General features: G+C 37.3%; 1 protein-coding gene across 1 annotated transcript in view; it reads left to right on the top strand.

Annotated features, from left to right (window-relative positions):
* Nucleotides 1–12,199, top strand: part of Pard3b (par-3 family cell polarity regulator beta) — an 864,914-nt gene that overhangs the window by 228,035 nt on the left and 624,680 nt on the right. The gene's annotated exons all lie outside the window — the stretch shown is intronic.

Below are 12,199 nucleotides of genomic sequence, written 5' to 3'. Positions count from 1 at the left end.
GTTATAAAATCAAATTGTTGATAACAGGTTATATTTGGAGCTGTGATTCATTAACAGACTATGCTGTGTTTCTGTGGAAATGGGAATTATTTTTTCTAATCCCAATATCAATATCCCATGGGCAGAAGATCTAGGTACAAAATGTAAGATGGTAGTATGCTGTAATTAGTGTCTTTTTCTCCCTTCTTTTACAGTTAAATCAGCATCTGTGTTTTTCTTTTAATTTTTCATGTTATGCTTATTATCTGACCTGACATACCTGTTAATAACATTAACAGGTATGCTTATTATCTGACCTGATGATGATTATCTGACCTGATGACATACCTGTTAATAACATTATATCTCTTCGTATTTAATAAGTATATCCTGTTGTAGGAAATGTCTACATTTTTCAGCATTAGTATGTTGGAGTTTTATAAAACAAGTCTATCTTATTAGCCAAATATTCTGTCTTTGATTTGAAGTTTACTGCACCTATTTTCTATTTGTCCTCTGGATTCATAAGAATTATTAATTTTAAAGTTATTAAAGTTGATTTTGTATATTTTTAGTTAGGTCATAGTTAAGATAAATGTATTCATTAAGTGCACACTAGTTAAGACTTATTATGTCTCTCTATATGCCAGATATTGCTCAGGATACAAATAAAATTGGGTCTGAATGGACAAGTAGGACTTTTGATCAGTAATGATGATGGCTATTATGATAGCCAGCATTAAAAGTATTTCTGTTTTGCCCAGACACCTTAAATCATATCTTATCTCACAAAAATGTTCATTAGGTTCTAATGATGATATCACTGCTTACTGTATGAACTAATTCTCAATGCTCCCCATCTTAGAGATACTGATGACAGGGAAAGGAAGTGAGGTCATACTGTACAGTCGATACAATGTACTTGGAATACAGAAAACAGTCAATGTTAGCTTCCACTCTTCTTTTGATTGTATGGATGAAGAAATTGAAGCTCTGAAAAATTAACTAACTTTCCCACAATTAAAAAGTGTTTTGAGGCAGGATTTGAACTGAGAGTGTCTGGCTCCAGGATAGAGTCTCAACCATTTGATCCTAAGGAAGGATCCAGATAGGCTCCAGGGTTTAGGTTATAGGGTAGCAGGATAGATGAATGCGTACAGGGGCATGGTGCACAATTTAATTCAGGCTAGTGTGGGGGCCTTGTGAGGCCTTGGAAAGAAACTAAGATGTGACACTGGAGGCAACATGGAATCAATAAAAAAAATTACCTATTCTGCTGTTATCTTGCATTTAAATGAAACAAAACACCACTGCATGTCTTGATTTAAACTACTATATCTTCTAAGCTAGTACTGTATTTTCAGTGAAAAATAATGACATACGAGTCCAAGTGGGAGAATGCTCAAAGATTAAGGACCTTCCAGAAGAGAAATCTCACCAGGTGTTATATACGGAAGTTTTTTAAAACACCACAATCCAGGTCCAAGCACTGTGGTGTCATAAACTTCTCATTGCTTTGGATTTATTTCACTCAAGGATGCCAGCCTGAATCAATTAAGTCCATTGGAACTATGAGGAGATATACAAGACCTGCCATTAGGACTAGGTAGTTTATACCCACCAGCCAGCACATCTTCTCCCTGTGCAGCAAAAGACATGGGAGTTCAAATCCCAAGTAGAGATTGGGGACTATGCAAACAGTATGAACAGAGTCACCATTGTGCTGGGTCAGCCCCACGGCCAGATGCTTTATGCCAGTTCATGGGTTTTCTGGGCTCGTGAGGGTACTATGTTTGGATTAATCCTCCATTGCTACCATCATAAATTCTTAACGATATTTGAACATGGGCTTCATATTTTCATAATGTTCTGGCCCCAGCAGTTATATTCTGACTCCTAGATTCATGAATTTAAAGGATCCCATGCCACAATGCCCTACGTGTCTGCTGTCCATTTCACAATGAATGTGTCTCTGTCAGTGGGACTCTCTTTAATTGCATAGGGCTTAGAATGTCATCACAGGCAACTACATTCCATACTATTCTCCTGGCTTTGATTTGATTTGACTTACATATGCATGTATGTATGTATTGATTTATTGATTTATTGATTTGAGACAAGGTCTTGCTGTGTATTCCAGGCTGGGCTTGTACTCACTATGTAGCTCAAGCTGGCTGCAAACTTGCAGTGATCGCCTGCCTCAGACTCCTGAGTGCTGGGATTACAGATGTGCACCACACACCAGCTTTTCTGGATTTCATTACTATCTCTGAACTCATTGACACACCGTCATATCCTCCTGTACACGCAGTGGGGTTACTGTTGTTCCAATCATGTATTTCAGTTCACTTTGTGTACTCACAATCAGGTCATTATTTATTTGTCTGATGGGTTAACTTTCTGATAGAATTCATGTATAGAGATTCTTTAGAATTACCCCATATGTTACCTACATGTCATAGATGAAATAAATATTAAGTTTGAAATTTAAATGAAAGTGAGAGTAATTGTCAGAGAAGATTACATGATAGAATATAACCAAAAGAATTTTCTAAGCATTTGCTTAGCATTTGCTAGGATAGAGAAATGAGACTAGAAACCCAAGGTCAACAGAACGGTTTAGTCCAATAACAGTGAAAAGATCTGGATGAGTTCAAGGGACACAGACAAATGTTTATCCATCATTATTAGTAATCAGGTTCTTTCTGGAGTTTTTAATCTTTACAGCTTGAGAGCCAGGAAGATGGCAGTTTATAGGAAAGCAAGGAAGATGACTGATGACTAGACTGTAGGGATCTAGAAAATGGGCTAAAGAGCAATGGAATAGTTATTTTTATCTGGAGGATAAAAAATAACTAATGGAATCCTAGAGTTATTAAGTACTTGAAGATATCTTTAAACAAATTTTGTGAGTTACCCTAATTTGGGGGATTTCAAAATAGAAAATTTGCAGAAAATAATAACAAACACTTGGATTATGTAATCATTTGAGATATTAGAATTTTATTTGTGCGTTTCTTTCTCATAGAAGTTCTTTTCCATCTGTATTTAGTTAGAATATACATGTTTGATTTAAAAAACAAAGGCTTATCAATCAAAACCTTTCCCACCTGCTCTCTCTTAAGGGACTATCAAAGTAGTAAATTAAATGAAACAAACATTGTTTTACTACTTGCCCATCATAAAATATTACTGGTTCCAGGTGAGTGCCTACTTACAAGGGTCCTTTGAAGATTTAGTAGGGGTTTTAAGTGAATGGAATACCATGTAATGAAAAATTTTACCTCACAAACAAAATTGAAAGCTAAACCAGAAAGAATAAGTTTTCCAAAAAAACAGGACGAACTAATCATACCGAAAGCAAAAGGTTTTTTTTTTATAAAGGTGGGAAAGGAAGGCAAAGAATATGAAGAGATAATCCATTGCAGGGGAAAAATTGTTCATAAAATTGTTTTTGATATCCCTTTTAAACAAATAATTGAATTTAAGCAAGATATAATTTTATCTACAAAATTAGTGACTGAAATATAATGTCACTTATTACTGGGACTATGCAAGATAACCTGTACTTTCAAGTGTCAAGAATGGAAAATGGCTGCATTATCTATGATGTGCATGAATACATTAAGAAATATTATTCAGAGATTAATTTTCTTCACTTTTTTTTACAGATTAAAATTAGGTGAAATACTCATAGGAAAATCCTAATGGAAATGTCAGAAAACAAAATCATATTTTATAAATATGAATTGAACAACATTTCTATATATGAAAAGAACAGGCTGCAGAGAAAGCACTGAAATTTGATCTTTTTGAAATTTTTTCATTTTATTTTTTCTGCCTATCACACATCACACACTGTATACAACTTGCCAGAGAGAATTGAGGAAGTTTGTTATCCCCACATCTTCCTTCCCCTGCATGCTTCCTTTTGCTTGGAAAACCTAAAAGCCAAAAGCAGCAAAGTTTAAAAGTCGCCCTTGGGTCCAGGAGTATTAGCGAAGGACTACTGTGGAAACTCAGTGTTGCCAATGGTCACAGCAATCTGGCTGTTTGGATATGGCCCTAATTGCAAAACTTGGCTTCCATTGTTTCTTGTAAATGTGCTCGACATGTTTCATTGTAGTTTTTATACATGCAAATTGTAGTTTTGTATATACAAATTATAGTTTTTATATATACAAATATACTTACACATTTACAAGTACCTTACAAAGACCACCATTCTAAATTAGAGATGAAACCTACCTAATACATAGCTACCCCCAGAAGCGATAACATACCACCTGTGACCCTGGAGAAGGAACAAGGACCCCAGCCTTCTTGTCTTCAGCCCCAATTAGTGAGGCCTCACTCGATATGAGTTTAATACACCCATGATCATAATTACAAATCTTGACATTTAGATGCTCCCAAAGTCAACACCCAGCTCAGCAGGGTTAGCCACATTATCACCAGTGAAGGAGATGTAGAGCAATTAGAAACTAAAGGAAAAGGTTAACTCTACCCCTCTGACAGGAGGAGTTCGGCAACTAAGCCCACCTGCAATTGCAGTGTTAATTTTTTTAAATATTGGCTTCAAAGACTTGTCACCCATGACAATGAAAGTCTGAGTCTAAATGGAATATTTAAGAGGAGTGCTTCCTCATCCCTCAATCAGGCTGTATGCTGACCTTTTCATATTCACCAGTTGCTCAGCTGTCATGAAATGCTGGCGAAAGTAGAACATCATTGGATCTGTCATGAGGTCAGTCAGCGGTACTCAGGCCAATTTGCTAAATGTATCTGTGCTAATGAGCCTGTTCCTTAAGCAATCGGATGAAAGGTAGTACCAATTAATAACCAAGTCATTTTCAGAGAATTATGACCTTCCCTGTATTCAGTGTCTTCGTTCCCTGTTATACCTGGCTTTGGGGGATCTCTTATCTGAAATACAGAACACCCTGGGGCACAGAATGCCACCCAAACTAATGTTTTAAGTTACCAAGGTGGTCCCAGGGAGAGGTATGCCCACTGTACCTATATCAGACCCACACGACCTATTTAGTTAGATTCTTTTGTGTGGCCTGCAAACTCTACCAATATTCATATATCTCAAGTGTGTGCAAAATACAACTGTGAAATTTTTAATGATATAGTAAGATATAATTGTTTTTTTTCTATCAAGCTATTAGTTCTTTATCTGCCTCTGCATGGTGGTGGCTTTGTCATCATTCTCTGTAGAGGTTTGTTATCTGGGAGCTATTGGGTTGTCTTGAAAGCAGAGAGGTGTCTTTTTTTCTCTTACAAAATAGGCTGCTCTATTTGTAGCCAAGTCTCATAAATTATAATACTTGTCAAAATAAATGAATAGTATGTTTGTTATATTCATGACTTAAAAATCATGTTTGATTGCTTACTCATTAATCCACAAAATTAAGCAATACATCGGATTGCAGTCATTAGTGCAAATAAGCAGGGTTCTTCTAACAGTCAGATATCATGGAGAATACTGCAGTTGTGTTGGTTTTAAAACTAGGTATGTGAATGCACAAATTAGTTTTACAATTTTAAAAGATTTCCTCTGGAGGAAAATTGAATACATAGCTGTAGTCCACTAGGAGACAGAACTGAGATCATGACAGACTAAATACATTTTAGATGGAGAAATGGTAAAATGCAATTTTATGCTGAACCTCAAGGATGGACAGAAACTACTTGGCTGTGTATAGGAGCATACATGGCTGTGAGGGTGACCTTTATTCCTGACAGGGTGGAAAAGGCTGGATGCAGGGTGACAGTGTCTATATAAAAGTGTTGACATTCTTATAACAAAGGCTTTGCTCTCCTTGGATACAGCAGAGAACTTAGGTCATTCATTTACCGGTGGGATTTTCCTGTGCAGCAAGTACCACAGTAGGAAGATGGAATATACAGTCAGTTGCACTTCGTTTCTCTCAACTGAGTGTTCCAGTGCTATTCTCAAAGGATTTCCTAACAGTACAAAGTAAAATAATAGGCATAAGCATTAGAACAGTACATATCAGGGCCATATCTGCATTCATTAAACTGCTTATTCTTAATGACATGACTCATGGTTTTAGGTAACTGAGTTTTACATATAGATGAAGGCGGGTAAATCAAAGGCCCTTGTGTGAGTGGTGAAAGAGGCCTGATAAAGGTTTGTGGGGACACAGGGAGCCTGTGATGGGCCTAGGGGAGTAGAGGTGGGGCTCTGACTAATTTCACATCCTTGAGAGAACTTGATGGAGAACTTGAGGGTAGAACAAGACCATATGTAGATCTGTGTCTCAAAAGGCCGCTTTGGCAAAAGAGTTATGGCTAAATACCAGGGACTGCTTCAGAGGGCAGAGGAGAATCCAGGTCTCTGTGCTCCAGGTGATGAGCAGCCTGACTAGGCAGGGCGACAGTTAGCCGTCCTTCCTGTGAGGAGAATTCAGCCTTAGCGACCAGTCCTCGCCGCCTCGCGGATCCTTAGCATTTGTGTGGGCGGCTGTGCCTTGGCTAAGTGACTACCAAGGACAATGTCTGAGACAGTTACACCTTTGGTTTGATAAGAGAATAGAAATTGTAGTGAAGTAGGCAAATAATAGAAATTGTCTGGAAGTACAGCCAGTGAAACAATATCGTATGTACGACTGTTACAATATTATAAATGCATGGAATCCTTTATAAACCATATAATATTTTCCACATGCTAGTTTACATTTTCTACTGTTGGATATGCTTATTTGAGAATATTCTTGAAAGTGAGGGTAATGTATGTGACTTTGTTAGGAATAACTTGAAGAACAAAACTTCTGTGTGTATGTGTGTGTCCATGTATTTTAAACACCCCAACTTGTATAGTGTTTTTGTTTCCAGTAATGTACACCTTCCTGAGACCTCCCAAGTCCTTGAGATTGAATAAACTTGAGGAGCTATGTAGTCCTATGCTGGGTAATTGGCAAGTGAATCTACCTCATGAATCAAGATCATCTTTGAGAATTTTCTTGCCTATTTAACCCCAGGGTTTTATCTTCAATTTTCTTGTGTGTCTGTTACTTTTAATATATGGAATTCAAGGGCAGTGAGAATGTTACCATTGACTAGGAAGGCATATTGAGTTTTCAGATGTTTGACTTTTGTGTTATCCTCATGATGCCTGCAACCTGTCCTGGTCCTGGACCTGTGGGCTAAGACAAGGGCTTTGTGGTGCCCCCAGCTGCAAAGGGACCCTTTGCCTTAGCGCTGTTGTAGGAGTGAGGGCAGAGGACAGGCTTTCCCTGGGTAGAGTAGAGGTGAGCTGTTGTCACCAAGTAAGATAAAGAATACAATGAACACAAAATCAGGGGTTTTTTCAAACTTAAGTGGTTACATATCATGGTAAAATTTTAAATCCAGTCATTCAGAGGAAAAATATAATTAAGTATAATATGTGTTTAATGTATATCTGACTTCTTGGCAATTTACTACATAACTAAAGAAGGTGAGTGTATTTTGGGCTGAAATATGGGTACTTTTTAGTAAGTATATTTTTTGTTGGTATGAGGCAATTTAATCAGATGCTGCATTAAAAATTGATAAGGATAAATGAGGTTCTTACTATAGTTGAATAAATTGTGTTATTTTCTTTAGAATGCATTGTAAAGCTGTGAAGTTTATAAAGGCTTCTATTATGGATTTTCAGTTTGAGGAGGAAATGAAACGAGGTATATCTCATTTACTGAATATGGATTAAACTTTCTGAGAATCATAGCTTCTGTGTACTTGTTCTGTGGATGTAAGGTCTGACACCAGCATCTAATGAAAATGCTAATGCGGGCCTGCTAATTTTGAAAATCTGGATTAAATGGCTTTAGCTAGCTGTCAAAATCCTATGAAGGAAAGGAAGTCCTCTTTGAAACCTTTGTTTAAAGTGGCATAAAATTAGCTCTCTTAGCCAATTGGTATTTAGTTACAAGCAGATGCATACATTTAAATGAAATTCTGCAGTATTTCAGTCCCTTCTCAAAGGTGATAATGTGCTTTCCTCTACTTGTGAAATTGTTGTAATTTCACAGTTGTACTTAGATTTAATTGTGTTTAAGATTGGAGACAAATGATTCCAATTTTCTTTTGTACGATACTTGTTTTTTCCTTTGTCTTAATTTTTCTTAATATTTGTTGGTAACGTGCAATATGTAGAAAACAGTAAAAAATAATAATACATTGTTAAGTTTAACAATTTAACACAAAGAACTCAATATGCAAAATAAGCCTTTCTTTGTACTAGTTCATTAGTTCACTTGACATGTAATTAAAATAGAGCCACATATTTCTCAGTGTAATTACTAATAAAATTACTTTCATAAATACATTTTATTATGTTCTCTGAGCATTTAGGTGATTCCATTTTGTTCACTACATAGGCTAAAGATAATAGAATCAGGTTCTAAAAGCTCAGGCTATAAATGTGACAGAATGCTACAGGTTGACAACAGAATAAACCACACCATGAATATTGAAGGACTCTGCAATAAATGCACTTGGTTGCATTCAGTGTTGAAATATTTACTTGTCAATGTAGAATCTAAAGGCATTGGTTTAGTGCTTGGTGTTAGGGCCAGCACTGAAGACATAGCACAGTGCCTGTATCAGAATGTGGAAGAGCTGTACTGCACATCTAAAGATGGTGTTTTCTTGTGCAATGAAAAGTAAGAAAAAAATCAAAATTACCTATTTGATGTGTTTTGATCTTGGTACTTTCTGTGTTCCTCTGTCAATGCTGTGATGAAGAGATTAAAGAGAAACAACAAAGTCAAAGCAGAATAGAGATAAACAAGTCAAGTGGGACTTTGGAAGCCAGGGAATGATTGTTATGGTAGGAAAAGGAATTAAATTTAGTTTTTGACTATCTACCAGGCTCTGTTCTAAGCACTTGGGCATGTTAGGGATGTTATCAAGGAAAAAGTACTCCCTGCCATCCTTTCTCACCCCCCAAGCCCATGTAAACACACACGTTACTTGTTGATATATGATCTGCTACATGTTGGTCACAATAGCTTTATTTTCAAAGTATAAAGACAGGTCTGAGGGCCAGGGATATAGCTCAGCAGCATGGTGCCCACCTGGCAAGCACAAGGTCCTGAGTTTGATTCCTGGTTAAAAAAAAGAAAAAGTAGGTCTGAATGTTGTTTTGGAGGAATTGATAGTATAAAGCTGCACAGAGGGAAAGCTCTTTGATCAGATGTGGTATTCAGAGTCATGAATGTCATAAGTTGTCCAATGTTATTTTATTGCTTTTTGATCTTTGAGTTTGTTGTTTTTGTTGACTTTTCCATTCTTATGACCTTTATAAGGTAGAAAATAAGAAAAGATGGAAATATTGTCTATAATAAGGCTTAATGTATCATTTTTTCTTAGTGAATTCTTATATCCTTCCATATATCCCTGGGGAAGGAGTTATTTGTGCATAACACAGCTGTTTAATCTTTGAATTGGGAATACCACTCCAGAATGGCAACTGAGATACAATTATTGAGTACAACATACTACATTGTATGTTTATTTTCATGTGTTTTTCTAACTCTTAGTGAAAGGTGTGTGTGTTCCTGAGAAATACACTCTACTTGGCCCCTCAAACAGGGGTACTGAAATCATACAATAAATACTATACAGCTTCCTACTAGAACACAGAACATATAATTTTCATGACCTTGTAAAATAAAGCAGGGTGCTTCAGTTTTGAGCTTCTGACATGCTACTTCAGGCTGTGCCTCTGCTTTATCAGGAGGTCTATTCATTATTTGTGTTTAAACTACTTGGAGAATGCATCTGGGAGCTTCAGAGTAGGTAAATCCAAGTGGTGTCTTGGACAAAGGTGGGCAAGAGAGTCTCTAGGGCCTAACTGCTAACCTGCCTACCTCCCGTCCACCCTTACTTCAATGTTTCCATCTATCAGAGAATAAGTTAGCTGATTCGTCCCTTTCAAAATGAACCTAAAAAGGAGCTAGAAGGTGCATAATCTCCATTTCTGGAATGTGATGTGTTAGAAGCAGCTTCCCCAGTGTTGGGTAAAAAATGAAAAGTTTCCTTATAATTCAAAAAGCAAACCAATAGTATTTATGATGATGACATTTAGACAACTGTGAGGGTAGTTATTGGTTACTGATACATTCATTTAAATTTTTAAGTTGAAAAGTGCACTTGTTGAAGTGGTAAAAACCAAGTGCATTTGAAAAGTGGTAAAAACCAAGTTATTTTTTAAGATACGTTGAGAAATCCAATGTGTTTGGGATATTTGAGACATTCAAATGTTTGTTCTGAAAACATGAAAATCTAGGTATCTCTTGTTGACATACTAGTTTTCAGCATCTAGTTTGCTTCATTATTTCACTTAGTTTTATTCATCAATTACACCTTCACCTCTTATGTCATATTCTCAGTTTTAGCCAATTTAATTACAATCATCAACAGCAGAGACAAAGGTAACTAGCTGTGTTTTTAAAGCTCACATTCTAGTGGAGTAAGGAGACAGGCCAGAAATGAGAGAAATAAAAAAAGAAATAGCATCCAAAGGCGATAAGTGGTATAAGGAATAACAAAGAAGGGAATTCTGAGATGGTAGTGGGCTGTCACAGTTTTGTGTAGGCAGGGAAACTTGAAGGGTTTAGGAATGAGCCAGAGAGCTGTCTGGTGGAAAACTGTTCCAGGGAGAGAGCACAGCAAATACAAGGACACTGAGGTGGAAGAATCATGGATAGAATCATGTGAACAGGGAAAGAACAATCAGAACACGTGGTCAGAAATGGAACTCAGGCACCACAGAGCTTATAGCCACTGCAAAGGCTTGGACTTTGCTCCATGGAAAGTAGGAAGGTATTATCAGGGTCTCGATGAGAGGCACAATTGGGCTTACATTTTAGCAAGCTAATCCTGCTATGTTGAATATTCCTCTACAGAGGGACAGACTGTTGATGGAGCTGTCACCATAATGCGTTGGAAAGATTATGGTAGCTGAGACAGAGTGGTGACAATGCAGTTGTTGAAAACTGGTAAAAACCAAGTTACTTTTTGAGATGTGTTGAGAATTCAAATGTGTGTGGGGTATTTGAGACATGGGATGAGGAAGTGCAGACAGGGGCAGAAGAAGGGAAAGAGAGATGAGTTATTACAAGGTTCTTTGGTCTGAGCAAGTCAGAAGGGTGAATTGCTATTAACTGGCATGTAAAGGACTGTGGAAAGAGGTTTGGAAGATTAACTGTTCAGTTTTCCACAGGTTAGGCAACATGAACCTGGACTTCCAGAAGAAGGTCTAGGATCAGTGGTGCTGAACCCATGGCACATATGCTATAGCAGGCTCTTTGTATCATCAAAAGCTCTAAAAGGTTCACCATCACTGGTGTAAACTTTAAGTTTTAATTTATCAGCATATAGGTCTATCTAAGACATGAGACAGATGAAATCCAAAACTGAGACATAGACTCGTTAGCATTTTTAGGGACCAAACCAGGAGATGAAGAAGAATAAGCAAAAGGAAGCTTTGAGTCCATAGAGTTAAAGAAGAAACCAAAAGAGTATAGTGTCCTGGAAGGGAACTGGAAAAAGTACTTTGGCCAGGAATCAGTGCTCAGCTTTGTCCTACACTCAAAGTAGAGAAGGCCTTGGATTTAGTGATCTGGAGAGTATTTTGATCTTGATGATTGCAGTTTTGACCTTGATAATTATAGTGGACACAGCCTGAGTAGAACTTCTGTTGGGAAAGAAGTGAGACTGGGAAATCGAAGTGAGATTGGCAGTTGCTGTGTATGTAGTGCCTTCAAAGTTTGTCTTAGAGGGGAAGCAAGAAGTGGGTTGGTACCCCTAGGGTAAGTGAGTCCTGGGATGGGAGAACTGATAGCATACTTACAGACTGATTGACCTGGCTGTAGCTGGAGTTTGATGCATAAGTGCTGACAGGTCTGAGGGGAAGGGACTTTGGGTTAGAAGTAATGCCATGTGACAGAGCATTTTGTGTTATAAGATTGTTGGGAAATGCCATGATTATGCTGGGTGACACGAGAACACTTGCATCACAAAAGGAGAATATAAGACATGCAGAAGATAGACCAGTGGCTGAGGAAGACTTCCAATTCACATACTGTCATTTTGCATTTTGAATGAGGTCTTGTTTACTACAGCCACTAAGTTGTCAGTGGAAATTCTTCCAGGTAGCACAGAAGTTTAGCTGCAATCTTACCCCAAAAGTTGTTTAAGTTGT

Source organism: Chinchilla lanigera, unplaced genomic scaffold, assembly GCF_000276665.1.
Source record: "Chinchilla lanigera isolate Chin_1 unplaced genomic scaffold, ChiLan1.0 scaffold00056, whole genome shotgun sequence".
Lineage (NCBI taxonomy): Eukaryota > Metazoa > Chordata > Mammalia > Rodentia > Chinchillidae > Chinchilla > Chinchilla lanigera.
This window is presented reverse-complemented; position numbering and strand designations above follow the sequence as displayed.